The following is an 8,680-nucleotide window of genomic DNA, read 5'->3' as shown; positions in this document are numbered from 1 at the left end:
GAAACGTAGAATATCATGTTCAAGTACATGATCAAATTTTCAGTTTATGTGTATGACAATGTGAATTATTTGCATGTTTAAGCGTATGTGAATATGTGCATGGTTTCTCACTGAGTATATTTTCAATATGCTCACCCCTTATCTTTTCAGTTTTGCAGTTTTGGAGTCGAGGTGGCCATGGAAGTCGAGAATGACTAGAGATTTAGTATTTCCATAGAAATTTAAGTTGAAACATATTACTTTTTAGTTTATCATTTTATTTCATGTTACTACTTTAGTTTTGACAAGTTGATTTTAAATTGGTTTAAACTTTTATAATTCAAGAAATTTTATTTTTATCTATTAGTTTTCAAAGATTTTATATTGAAAAGTTTATGAAAATTGGGGTGTTACAATAACTTCAACCATAATTCAATGCAACGGATAAACACGGGGATGGAGAACATGGTGACTCACCTTTCCAGTTCCTTAGTCAGACTCAAACTCAAACTCAGGCCCATACCTGAAAATTAATAGATAAATATGTAGGGTGTGAGCATACCATAAAATAATATTTCATAACATCAAAATTTAAATTAAGCATATTTTTAGCATAATTAGATCAGCAGTTGCAAGACGAACCTTATAAAACTGATGGTAGTGGGTTTCTCGTCAAAAGAAGAAGTGACAGTGACATTGATGAAATTATTTGTACCCGGTTGTAATTGCTCGGCACAACTCAAGGCTACAGGATTGCAGTTCACTAATTCAATCGTTGCCGTCCTTAAATGAGGCAACCAGTGGATCTCTTGTAGTTTGTAGCAACGTTTTATACTTAGGAAGGTAAGTTTTGGAAAGCTTCCAGATGTTGGTTTCCATTGCACCAAATCACTGTCTTCAATTAGAAGAAACTTAAGTTTCACAAAACTACTTAAGTTTCACAAAACTTCCCTATCGCGCTTCCCACTTTGGACCCCGGAAGGCGTTGGCTCGCAATTTGAGCACTTTAAGACATGGCAAAGAGCCAATCACATCCATGAATTCCCAAGAAAAACCCATGCCACTCAAATGTAACTTTTTCAACCAAGGTGGCAACATTAATGAACTAGAAAAAACATAATCATACTTAACCACATGATTTATGATACTACATTTCAGTATCTTCAAACTTTCATGTGTTGAAACACAGCCAAAGCAACTTAAAAGGTCATTATGGTCATCATAAGGTGTTAGCTCGATCTGAACTCCTAATTTCGTAATCCAAGGAACTTTTCGAGAGAATTCCAAGATAGTACAAATGCTGGCATTCACACCTACAAGTGTTGAGAGCTTTTCTAAAGAAGCAGGGCGACATGGAGCTACAAGGCTTTAACTCTTTCATATCCCAAATTTGTATTGGTACATATGATGGAACTCTACAAATCCTAATGTTGTTATGAGGATGGATAATCAACACTTGAAGGCTGAAAAGTTTGGATATGGTTGGAGAGAGTTCTCCATTGCAAGTTAGAGCAAGGTACTTTAGTAGAACTAGTGTAAGAATTTCTGATGGGAAAGGAGTTTAAATTTATTTAAGGCCATTATCTTAGGGCTATTTGCAAAAATAGGCCACTATTTTTCGGACTTGCAAAAATAGGCCAATTATTTTAGTTTTTGGTATTTTTAGACCACATGTGTACCCAATCAGGCTATTTTGGGCCACATTTTGACCCCAAAAAATGACCTATAAATGCTGAATTGAGCTCATATGTGGCCTAAAAATGCCAAAAACTAAAATAATTGGCCTATTTTTGCAAGTCTGAAAAATAATGGCCTATTTTTGCAAATAGCCCTAAGATAATGGCCTTAAATAATTTTAAACTCATGGTACAAATGTAGATTAAGAGCATCTAGTTTCCCAAGCAACTTGAAATCATCACCTATTGGGATTGGATATTGGTGGTATGCACCAAAAAAAAAAGAGAATGTGTAGAGGTTGCACAGTTCAATCTCACAGACTGCCTAAACTCTTTGATGTTAAATAAAAGGTTATTTTCAAGACACAAACAATGCTGACCTTTTACACCATCTTCTAAGCCTTCAATGCTGACCCCTTCCTCTAACCTTATACCCTTGCCGTACAGCTCCTCCCAATAATCGAGCCAATATCTTTTTGCGTTGAAAATTGTATTGCGATACCTACAGATAGTACCGTTCAATTTGTACCCGATTGTAATTGCTCGGCACAACTCAAGGCTACAGGATTGCAGTTCACTAATTCAATCGCTGCCGTCCTTAAATTAGGCAACCAGTGGATCTCTTGTAGTTTGTAGCAACGTTTCATACTTAGGAAGGTAAGTTTTGGAAAGCTTCCAGATGTTGGTTTCCATTGCACCAAATCACTGTCTTCAATTAGAAGAAACTTCAGTTTCACAAAACTTCCCTCTCACGCTTCCCACTTTGGACCCCGAAAGGCGTAGGCTCGCAATTTGAGCACTTTAAGACATGGCAAAGAGCCAATCACATCCATGAATTCCCAAGAAAAACCCATGCCACTCAAATGTAACTTTTTCAACCAAGGTGGAAACATGAATGAACTAGAAAAAGCATAATCATACTTAACCACGGGATTTATGATACTACATTTCAGTATCTTCAAACTTTCATGTGTTGAAACACAGTCAAAGCAACTTAAAAGGTCATTATGGTCATCATAAGGCGTTAGCTCGATCTGAACTCCTAATTTCGTAGTCCAAGGAACTTTTCGAGAGAATTCCAAGATAGTACAAATGCTGGCATTCACACCTACAAGTGTTGAGAGCCTTTCTAAAGAAGCAGGGCGACATGAAGCTATAAGACTTTAACTCTTTCATATCCCAAATTTGTATTGGTACATATGATGGAACTCTACAAATCCTAATGTTGTTATGAGGATGGATAATCAACACTTGAAGGTTGAAAAGTTTGGATATGGTTGGAGGGAGTTCTCCATTGCAAGTTAGAGCAAGGTACTTTAGTAGAACTAGTGTAAGAATTTCTGATGGAAAATGAGTTTAAATTTATTTAAGGCCATTATCTTAGGACTATTTACAAAAATAGGCCACTATTTTTCGGATTTGCAAAAATAGGCCACTATTTTTCGGACTTGCAAAAATAGGCTACTATTTTTCGGACTTGCAAAAATAGGCCAATTATTTTAGTTTTTGGTATTTTTAGGCCACATGTGTACCCAATCAGGCTATTTTGGGTCACATTTTGAAATCCTAATTAGGGAAACTAAGAGTCTAAGACTAGCAGATTAGGGAAATATAATTAAATGATGATTTAAAAATCCTAATTAGCTAATTATTACTTATTATATTGGAAAATAGCACCGTACAATTGAGCATGTGTAAAAATATATTTTAGCAAAAATAAACCAACTTGTGAAAGATATTGGCCCCTATTTTTTTCTTTTCTTTATAGTCATTGCATATGAAACAATTAGAGAAAATTGATGACGCTGGATCGGACTTAAATGGCAATCTTAGATCTGCTGGAGTGAGCGTTATTCTTAAAATTTAAACATTATAAATATGTTTGTATTTAAAACTTATAATAAAGAATGTATAATACTTTTATCAAATTTTCTTCTATACATATGTCAATTAAATCTTATCGCTATTGAATGAATCAACAATATTCGTGCAGTTTTAATATTTTTACATCTTTCTATAAATAAATTCGAAGAATTTGAATCACCTAAAACTCATAAAAACAAAATAAAGATTAATTTACTCCCAAACACATACATTAAAAAAAAATTATAAGCTAATAAACTTACTGCCTAGATTTTGCAATCCTCGTCAACTGTTATACAAAAATTATAAAATTGCATGTGTTGAAATCTTACATAGTATCTCCCCACTAAATTCCACTAGTCCTAGGAATTAATAGCCTTGGGGATTAAATCCAATAATGTTGTGTCATGTCATCATTAAAATGTAGGTTAGTTACCATTGGCAAAAAATTAATTTCATAATAATCAACGCATGATTAAATAGTGTGCTTATTGACATACCCACTAATCAATATGCAATATTTAAGAAATTATTATATTTTGGCTTATTTCCAACATGAAGACTAGAAAGGAGTAAGCAAATCTTCAAGGATCAAGAAGAATGCTTAGAGGTGTGGAAAGGGAAAAGTTAAGATTTTCTTGGGGGTTAATTATGAAGTTGTATTTAATTCAAGGTTCTATTTTCAGAATTATAGATTGGAGCTGTATCTTTCAATGTTTTATTAATTTTCAGAATTATGCATATATATATTTATTTTATCTAATAAATTATTGTATTTTCATCTAATTAAATTCATTTGTATGTTAGTATCATTTTTCTTGCAACAACTCATCCTTTTATTCACAAAATCTCTTGTTTCAGAAAGAGGGTAGTAACTTAGCCTACTAACATCAAATAACAGGAAAAAAATATTGAAGGTTTGTCATGAATCTATCTTTTTTATTTTTTTCTCTCTCAAAAAAAAAAAAAATCAATTCATCTCAATGAATTTCTAAGCTCAATAATTTCTCGTTTTTTCTACTTCACTCAAAATCACAGTAACAACTCGGAAGATGCTGATTAATTTATAAATAAGAAAGAAAAAGAAAAATCGACAGAATTTCAAATGATGGTAGAGGAATATGTAGAAAATCAATAGTAAATTTTGTAGCCAAACGCCAATTCAATTCGTGGGCCCCAACTAGAAAAAGGGAGAAAAGAACCGATTAAAATCACATGAAATGTCCTTCAACTCCACTATGGCAAAATATTTTGGGGAATTGTTGTGCTGGAATGGGTAGAACCATAGTGGGCTTGTGAATTGTGATTTGGGCCTTCTCGTGGGCTCAATTATAGTATTTATTTTGGGCCTATATATAATATATTATATTATATATATAATTGTTTGGGCTCGATTAGGCTCGCGAGCCTAACGAGTTGAGTATCAAGAAACTCGAACTCGGGCTCGGTACCTAATCGAGTAGCTCGAGCTCGACTCAATTAACATCGAGTCGATTTCGAGTAATTTTCGAGCCGATCCCGAGTAGCTGGCGAGCTAGCTCAACTCAATTGTCAACATTTTTTTCCTTCAAATATAAATAAATTGATTCCATTGTGCAAAAGAGCACTAGTGAACTTATACGGTTTAATGAATTTAGTCATTTCTATCTTCTCATGCACTATCCGCTAATATTCATTTATGAAGATGACAGATTATAAATTCTCATTCATTCCAATTACTCCATTCTAATTTTCTTCAATTCTAATTCATTCTTATTTTTTTCTAAATTGTTATCAATTTCTGTAATATCTCGACCCTTTTCATAGGAAATATTGGAAGACCCTTAAATTAGTATACTATTGATACATGCCCAATTTCTTTTTATATATTATTTCAAAGAAATTTCATAAATTGTAGTTGATTACTATTTTATCGATCATAGACCTTGAGCTCGTTGCTAAGGTACATGAAAAATGTCTTTCACAAGTATTTTTTCTAGTTACTTATTTATGTACTTAATTATTTATTTATTTAATTATTCATTTTTTATGGATCTCAAGCCCATCAATTCCCTATTTGTGACTTGTGAGTAATAATTTTTATGGACCTCCAAGTCCAAATGCCGCTAGCCACGGCGAGTAGGGGTGAGCATTCGGTTATATGGTTCGGTTTTTGCTAAAACCGAACCAAACCATATTTTAGTTCGGTTTAAAAAAAAAAATCGAACCGAACCGAATTAACCGAAATTTTTATAATTAAAACCGAACCGAACCGAAAAACCGAATTAATCCGAAGAAAACCGAAATTTTCGAGAAAAAACCGAAAATTCCAAAAAAAACTATAAAATTAAAAAAATATTAGAAGTTAGATATTATAAAATTATAATTAAAATATTATAACATATATTTATATATATATATATATATTATAAATATATTATAAATATAATTCGGTTTTGTTCGGTTTTAAAAAATCCGAACCGAACCGAACCGAAAAACCGAAATTTTATGAAAAAAAAAACCGAACCGAACCGAAAAACCGAAAAAACCGAACCATATTTTAAAATTTCGGTTTGGATCGGTTCGGTTATTCGGTTTCGGATTTTTTGCTCACCCCTAACGGCGAGAACGGAGCAGCAGCGGCGGCGGCTCCCCTTCGGTCGTCCGCTGCCGGAAACGTGAAGGAAAGAGAGGGGCAGATGGGAGGTGGCGAGCGTGTGAGGGTGAGAGAGAGAGGTGGCGAGAGTGGAGTGGCCGTGTGGGAGGGCGCGGCTGCCGGCGATTTTCGCCGGAGAAGGGAGCAGACGACGGATGTTAAGGAGGAAGAAGAGAGCGGTGAGAAAGAGTGGGAGGGTGAGAGACGATGGGATGGAGTGAGGGACGACCAGAGGGAGGTGTTTCCGGCGAAGATTCCGCCGGAGCTGGAGCAGGCGGCCGGCGGCGGAGCTATGGAGGGAGAAGGGAGGCAGTGGGTGTGTAGAGAGGAGATTAGAGAGAGAGGGATTTTTGTTTGGGCTTTCCTAAAAATCGGATGGGCCATACCTTTTTATTTTTGTTGGGCTCAGTGTATATATTTTTACTTGGGCTCATTTAAATTGGGCATACATTATTTCCTTGGGTTTTCATTATTATTTTGAGCCAGCAAATAATTGTTTTTTAAAAAAAATTATTAATTTTTTCTCCAAAGATTAAAATTTTATATTTTTAAATTATTAATTATTTTATAAGTTCTAAATTCATTATTAATTATATTTATTAAGTTATTAATTGTGTACTCCTTGTGTGATTCCAAACATTTGAGCTAGAATGGCTCGTGAAATGCAGATCATTGTAGAATCTCCATACTCTCTCTTTCATTATTCCTTCATCTTCTGCTTGTGAAAGAATCTGTTGGTAGAGAAGGGATTCCAACAAGTCCTCCAATTCCCAAATCAACTCTTTGATTCTTCCATCCAAACTCACAGCTAGCTGATGTAAAAAGTGAAATTATTAAATTATAGTATAAACATAACTCTATATATAGTGTCATCACGAAAACTTATCTCTATTTATGAATGAATATATTAATTGCAACACCACTCGATAATTGAGGTGGTTCTGGGTGCAACTGGGTTGCCTGCGACCTTGACCCGACACTTGTGAAATATGATACTCTCTCCGTCCCACCGAAAGTGGTGCGTATTCTTTTTTGGGCTGTCCCATCAGAAGTGATGCATTTTCTTTTTTGGTAATAATTTTACAATACATTTACACACTTTTACACTACAATCTTATTCTTCTTAAATCTCGTGTCCAAAAGAAGTGCACCACCCAAAAGAAGTGCACCACTTTCGGTGGGACGGAGGGAGTATTAGATACTAATTGCCTATGGTTATTAATATACTCTATTAGTTGGTGCAGTTGGTTTAGTGCTGTTTTGGTACTTGGTATGGTAACCCATTGAAAGTGGGTTTAATTCTCACTAGATGCGTTTTTTCCCCTTCTTTTAGTTTTTAATTTGTAACTTTTTCTTTGTTTTTAATTAATTTATGTTTATTAACATTTTTTCATTGTTTTTAATTTGCAGCTGTTTTTTATTTTAATTTATTTGTATTAACATTCCTCACTGAAATCCTTTAAAATAAAACGGAGCGAATATTCAAAATATACTCAGTGAGAGAGTTTCATGATATAACTTTTATGTTGTCCAAATGTGTAACATATCATATGATAATATGAGATCACTAACTTCAACCATATAAGGACACACATACATAACTTCAACCATAATTCAATGCAACGCATAAAGAAGTACGGATATATGGGACATCATACTTCAACTGTGCACAGAAACATAAATTTGGCATATGCTCACAACATCACTTCGATCATATTTCACAACACATGTGAAATTGATAACACTATTAACTCGGGGATATGATCGAGATCTCAATTATGCCGCACCTAATCAAATAAATATAATCACTTCAGAAGGCCTAACTAACACTTTCCACTAAACATTCTGTAAACAACACTATATAATTATACATCTGCTAAAATTTGTTGAGCCACCTTGTGAAGTTATAAGAAACTAAAAGTAAAATATACCTACTGGAACTCTAGAAATTAAATCAGCAGACTCTAATATTACTAACTATTTAATCAATAAACAATAAACAGTAAACAAAGTTCAGTAGCCCTAATATATGAGGGGAAATGTGAAGAAAGGAAAATACATATATAAATTTTGATTATGAAACAATGTAGACTCTAAATTGAGTTTGGGAAGAAAGGAAATACATATATAAATTTTGATTATGAAACAAAATATGTAGAGTCTAAACTCAAATCCTAATAGTTAAATCCTAATTTTCGACAGCTCCACTTTTGGAGAACTAAACTCAAATCAATACTCTCAACAGATTCGATTTTGCAAATGGGGATTAAAACTATAATTCAAAATAATAAATAAAACTAAAATCATACCAGAACACTTGCTTTCACAGCTGATAGTTGACTCAAATTGTTTCCAACTAACAAAACAACCAAAAAGGTTTAACAAAACCAACTATAATAACTAACTCACTAACTAACGGAATCTTTTCTCACAGAGCAATGCATCCAACAGCCAAACTCACGAATCCAATGAAACATTTTCAACTCACCATATAAGATCTCATCGTATGAAAATTTAAGTTGATGAA

The sequence above is a fragment of the Salvia miltiorrhiza genome, chromosome 1, assembly GCF_028751815.1.
Source record: "Salvia miltiorrhiza cultivar Shanhuang (shh) chromosome 1, IMPLAD_Smil_shh, whole genome shotgun sequence".
NCBI classification, from domain to species: Eukaryota; Viridiplantae; Streptophyta; class Magnoliopsida; order Lamiales; family Lamiaceae; genus Salvia; species Salvia miltiorrhiza.
The sequence above is the reverse complement of the archived record's forward strand: the minus strand, read 5'-3'. Positions refer to the sequence as shown.